The 5,999-nt window shown below is 54.0% G+C and overlaps 1 long non-coding RNA gene across 2 annotated transcripts; it reads left to right on the top strand.

The window, feature by feature from the left end:
* The first annotated feature begins 388 nt into the window (after positions 1 to 388).
* On the top strand, positions 389 to 5,274 carry LOC115298042. 2 transcript variants are annotated; one of them, XR_003911577.1, is made up of 5 exons: positions 389 to 453; positions 1,967 to 2,080; positions 2,666 to 2,748; positions 4,041 to 4,177; positions 5,184 to 5,274. It is a non-coding gene; the product is annotated as an uncharacterized LOC115298042 (long non-coding RNA). The 2 variants fall into 2 exon arrangements; XR_003911576.1 differs by lacking the exon at positions 2,666 to 2,748.
* Positions 5,275 to 5,999: the final 725 nt, after the last annotated feature.

Below are 5,999 nucleotides of genomic sequence, written 5' to 3'. Positions count from 1 at the left end.
GTGGAGGGGAGCTCCCTGGAACTCAAGGGGTGGGGTGGGACAATCCAAAACAGACCTGAGTCTTAACACACAAATGAATTCCACCAATTGGGCCCCAGTGAGCTGGGAGAGCTATGCAAGGCCATGACTTTGGAGGGGCCTCTTGCTTCTAGGGGAGAATCCTCCCTACCATTCCCCAAAGATGCAGGTGCCCAGGGGGTGGGAGGAGAGAGCACGGAGGTAGAGCCAAGCAGGTGGCGTTTGCACCCAGCTCCACCCTGCCTGGCTGTGTGACCATGGGCGAATCTCTGGCCCTCTCTGAGTCTCATCTAGGATGTGAGGGAGGTGACACGCATGGACCAGATGGTAGCTGGACTCTCAATAAATATTAACTTGCTTCTCTCTCTTAGACCAGTTTCTTCTCCACTGCTTGGGTGTCCACAATATTTCTGGGGCAGAGTGAACGCCTACGAAGTAAGCACTGTTCTCTGCCGCTGTTCTTTGTGTCGTCGTTAATGCAGAGCATATGTTCCACACACTCCCCGGTGCTGGGGGTGACGCCCACACCAGCCCTTTCCGGGCTCACGGTGTCTGCATCCTGACAGAACAGGATAGCCAGACTACGACTGGACGCCCAGGAAGTCCAGTCTCAACGAGGTACCCAAATCAAAGAAATAGTCCAGCAGCCAAGAATCAGTTGGAAAAGAATTTCAGTTTTCTTTTCCATCTCTCAAATAAAAAGAATAGGGGGACCCCGTGCCTAGCCCCGGCAGCTCTCCCCAGCATCGCCATTTCTCACCTGTTGCCAAGCCAAGCCCCCTGCATACGCCTGCCTGGCTGTCCCCTCCACCTCCTCTGTTCTTCAACACTCTGCCTCCCATGATGGATCAAAGGCCCGCTTTTCCCAGCTTGGCAGCCTGTGGGTGCAGCCCTTCCACGCCAGGGACCTCCTCCGCTCCCGCATAAGAGGGGGCACTGCCGTGCACCCCCGCAGGGGTTGTCGATGACCAATGATGCTGCAAAAATAAAAAATAAAAAAGCCAGAGCTAGTGTGGGGATCTGCGTCCTTCCGGGGACCCAGATTACAGTGCAGTGGCAGCTGTCCTGGTAGAGCATCTGTCTGGCTGGGGAGGTGATGAACCTGACCTTGCACTGTAGGCCACGCCCCCTCAGCAGCCACAGGGGCCCTTTAGCCAAGGGGTGATATGATCTGACTTCTGATTTTAAAATACCCACCTATAAACTCAGCCTCACTGGCCCTACACCCTGACGACAGGGGTTTGGTGGGGGGTGGGAGGGGACAGGGAAAGCAAGGTTTTGCCCCCACTGCATAAGATGGGGGTAGAGCTGCCATTAGACAAAGTGCTATGTGGCTTTGGGTGAAGTTTTGACCCTCTCTGGGCCTGAGCTTCCTCCTCAAGGAAACTCCCTACTTCACAAGGTTTGGTCAAGCAGATCAACCTCTCCTTGGCTTCAGTTGCCTCATCTGCAAAACAGGTTGATCCCAGGCCTCCCTTATGGTGACCCTGTGAGAACTAGAGTTGACGGTGGGGGTGAGAACCTGCGCTGTTTCTGGCACTTTCACTCCAGAAAGGAGAAGGTGGCGCTGGAATCAGATTTCTCCAGCCTGGCGGAAGGTTCAGGGGGACCACGGCCACCCCTGTGTGGAGCCCAGGACTGCTTAGAAGCTGCTTATTAACTGACAAAAAGGAGGCCCCTGGGGGGCTCAGTCACCTGAGCATTTGACTTCAGCTCAGTCCACGATCTCACAGTTTGTGAGTTGGAATCCTGCATCAGACTCTGTGCTAACAGCTCAGAGCCTAGAACCTGCTTCAGAGTCTGTGTCTCCTTCTCTCTCCACCCCTCCCCCACATATGGTCTCTCTCTCTCTCTCTCTGTCTCTCAAAAATAAATGTAAAAAATTTAAAAAAATAAACTGACAAAAAGGAAGAGCAGCCCATAATTGTTGCTATTGTTTTTTTAACAGGAAGTCTGTCCATTCGTTTGTTCACTCATTCATTCCCTCAACAAGCACACATTGACCTCTCTTCTGTGTCCAGATGCTGAGGACATGAAAAATCAGACTTGGCTCCTGACCTGGGTATGTTCATGGCATCGTGGGAGTGATGAGGGGCCCTGGGCAGAGGCAGAAATGGCCTCAGCCAGGAGGGCCTCCCAGAGAGGGGGATGTTGAGGCTGGTCTTGAGGAGTAAGAATGTGCCAGACTGACAGGGAGTGAGTCGCATCCGGGCAGAAGCGGGCAGCAGGTGCAAAAGCAGGGGCAGGCACTTGTCTGGCATGTATCTGGCTCGGGTCTGTGCCTCTGCGCAGCTGAGGCAGGGCTCAGGAGTTTGGGCCGTGATCTGAGGATGTCCTGGAGCCTGGGAAGGATTTTCACCGGGGAAGGCAGTAGGGTCAGCTTTGTGCTGCTGACGGTCGCTGTGGGGCAAAGTGGAGGGCAGCCCGGAAGGGACAGGCTTGCAGGCAGAGAGGTTGTCCATGCACAGAGCCAGGGCACCAGGGGGACTCAGCCAGAGGACCAGGGAGGGACCCAGTGGTCACGGCAGGCCCCAAGTCAGCCTGGGAGCAGCAACCAGCTCGGTGGGCTTGACGTAGCAGTATCTGAGCTGCAGAAGAAGGCTTCTCCAAGCTCCCAACTGACTTTAGTCTCTTTCCCGAATGACAGAGCTGCAGGGATAGGCAGGGCTCAGGGGCCACGGACCTAAAGAACTGGGACGAAGGGAAGGTCCGCCAGGGCTTTGCCACCAGGTGAGGAAGGAACATTCCATCAACCAGAACCAGCACAGGCAAACCTGACAGGACTCGAGAAATTTCCTCCCCCCGGAAAGTCAAAGGGGAAATACTTTGCTTTCCATGACACATTTGTATTTCATAAGACACCATGTGACTGTTTTTGCACTGGAAAGCCGTGAATGGAAAATTCCACCTGCCGTTCCTCCTCCAGGCGCTAAAGAATAGAGGAAGCTTCCCCATTTTGCTGGTGCCTGAAAGTCTACTATTGGAGGCTTCATGCCTGTGGCTTGAGGCCTTTTTCGTTATTAAAATGCAAACAACTGCATGAAGTCGGGTCTTCAACACAGACTTATTTCCATTAATTCAATAAATATGTATTGACTTCTTGGTGGAAGCCAAGCCATGTCTACAGGCTGGGAATAGAGAGATTAATTAAGACTTGTCCGAGTCCAAACCTTCAAAGAACTGGCAAACTCCCCAGAGCGGGGCAGGGGTTAATAGGCACCCTGACCATAATGGTGCAGCAAATTATGGTGGTAAGAGCTAGGGGCTGTGGGGCCCCCCAGCAGAGGTGACCCATTTCATAGTTGCAAAAGCTGGCGTTTAAGCAGTAATCTAAGGGATGAAGGGCAGGTGAGGGTTGTTGAGAATCCCAGTGGGAGGGCACAGCCGGGGCAAGTGAATGGGGTCATGAGCCAGTATGGTGGCATATGGGGATGACAGGCCACTCAGCAGGCTAGGGTTTAAGGCAGGACATGCCAGCTGGGACAGGAGCCGCAGTGAGGGTTTGTCATTGATTGGATGCTACTGTCATCACCAGAGGTGGCTTCTGTCAAAGTGCTTTGCTGCCTCCCCAGCTTCCCCCTCACCTCCCACCAAGCCCGCTAGACTCCCCTTAGGGGAACGGCCCTGTGCCCCTCTCAGTCACGTGGTCTGAATGACCTGCACCTCAGCACCAGGGTTGAGGGCCTTACTGGTTTAAGTAATCAGGCAACGCCCATCCTGCTGGTATCTGATTGGCTCAGGGAAGAGCATGTGACCAATTCAGGCCAATGAAAGGCTAGATGTTTGTCAGAGATTTTAAGAAAGGGTTCCCCCCTTCTCCCCCATGGGAGCTCCCTGATACACCTGCACCCTTCTTCTGTCTCCAGGGAGGGAGAGTGTCAGAGGCCAGGGGTGAAGGCGATATGGGGAGGAGGCAGAGAGGAGAGAATGTCGGAGAAATGGGGTCTGTGTAGACCTACCCCTGCTGTTCTCAGCTGAGCCAGAAAATTCCAGATTGCCAAGTTCGTTTGTCTTACTTTCAGGTGAAAGTTTCCTCACTAGTGCGGGGCATTTCTGGAGGACACCACTGGGCAGAGCTGGAAAAGGAGGGGCCAGCAGGTGCCTGGACCTGGATGGGGCGGGGCTGGCCACTTCCCTTTCCTTTGGATTCCACTTACAGGTACAGTTCTTATCATGAGTGAAGATCTTTCCCCAGGAAATGTCTCCTGACCCCTAACACTGGCAGGGCACTTGAATGGCAAGTCCTGGTCAGACAGCCCGACATCAGCGGTCCTGGGTTCCATCCTGACCCATCCCCTGTCTGACTGTAAGGCCCAGTGGAATCACACACCTTCTCTGGGCCTCCATCAGTGATCCATCTACCAGCCCCCAGACTGAGCTCCCCAGGGAGCTCACCCAAGGGATGATGTCCAAGCCAGCCCTGCAGCCCTAGAGCAGGGGTCAGTGGGGCCGCTGAGCAATCAATGCGGGAACTGTACCTTCCTGCTCTAACCTCTCATGGGTAGGATGGTGCATGATTCTGATGGGGACCAGCTGCTCTTCCTCTGTCCACCCCAAGGGCCTCTTGGAGACCCCAGCCTCATGTTGGCACAGCAGGAAGAGATTTAGCAGAATATTTTGCAAGCAGGCTGCATGGCAGAGGCCTCAGCTCACACAGAATCTCTAGTGCTTTTGAAGGTTTACTGAGCACGATTCTACTGCAGGGCGAGAAAAAGCCTCCCAGAGCTCAGCCATTTACTTTTCAGCTGCAGCTGACCTGGGCAGCCAAGGCCTGGGATTCTCTGCTCAGTCTGCTCATTAGTGGGGGTGGAGGAGGAAGTCATAATGAGGGCTCAGGACTGGGGGGCCAAGCCTCAAAGAGTGAAATAAATCAGTGGACGCCAACCCAGGGTTTTCCTTTAAAATAGCAGAGCCACTGCCCTGCCCAGTTGGGTGGCATGGGCTGCACCGGAGAGCGGGACACGTGTCTGGCAGAGAGGACAGAAGTCAGGGAAACAAGGCCAACTCAGCTTCCTCGCTGAAGGGCAGCAGGAAGTAGGCAGAGTGCCGAGGGGGAGGGTTCAAGGTGGGTACGGTGGCCCCGGGAGGGTTATAAGGTTAAGAAGTGTCATCAGGGAACATTCCATTACTCATTCCCTCATTTATGCACATTCTTGCTTCACCAGCACAGGGACTTCCGGTTACTGGAGAGGAAGTTGACAATAAACGGAGAAGCCCACAAAAACCTATAACGGCCCCATTGTGATAAGGATCATGACGGAGAGTAATTACAGCTGATTCAAAGATGTTAAGGCTGACATTATTGTACGTGTGTCTCAATCCTCGCAGCAAGGCAGCACGGTGGGGGGATCACAGGACGCCAAGGCTCAGAGAAGTTCAGCCACTTGCCCAAGGCCGCCCAGCTTATGAGTGGTGATGTTGGGACCCCTGACAACCTAGGTCTGTTCCCTGTCCCTGTGTTCCTGGGACCATGCAGGAGTGCCCCTCCTCCAGCACCCCAGCCCCTGCCCCAGGAGATGGCAAGTCCGCGGTGGAGATGTCAGCAGTAGCTCCTAACAGGATCGGACCTGGGGACGCTGACTTGGTTCTGAGGGGGATGTTCTTCTGCATGAGGCCCAGTCTGATGCTGAATTTGGCATCTAGAGAAATCCTCCCAACTCAGCAGCCCCAAAGAACCAAGAGAAGGTGGGCATGTTAGGGTGGGCTCTGCTTTCTGGCTGCACAGACCCCAGTCTCCAAAGAGCAGGTTGTTGGCCTTCCATAGCCAAATCCCAGAAGAGCTTTCAAGGAAGAGAAAGTGTCATTGGGTTTGTATCCTGCCTCTGTCCCTTATTAGCTGTGTGATCTCGGGCAAATGACTCGACCTCTCTGAGCCTCTTTTCCCTCCTATGTGAAGGCTTGCTCATAACCAAATATGGAGCCTGGGTATTGAACATAGAATCATGGGTTTCCTTCCCCCTTTACTTTGAGCTAGACTCCCT

Source organism: Suricata suricatta, chromosome 8, assembly GCF_006229205.1.
Source record: "Suricata suricatta isolate VVHF042 chromosome 8, meerkat_22Aug2017_6uvM2_HiC, whole genome shotgun sequence".
NCBI lineage: Eukaryota > Metazoa > Chordata > Mammalia > Carnivora > Herpestidae > Suricata > Suricata suricatta.
Note: the sequence above shows the minus strand (reverse complement) of the source record. Positions and strands in the feature narration are given on the sequence as shown.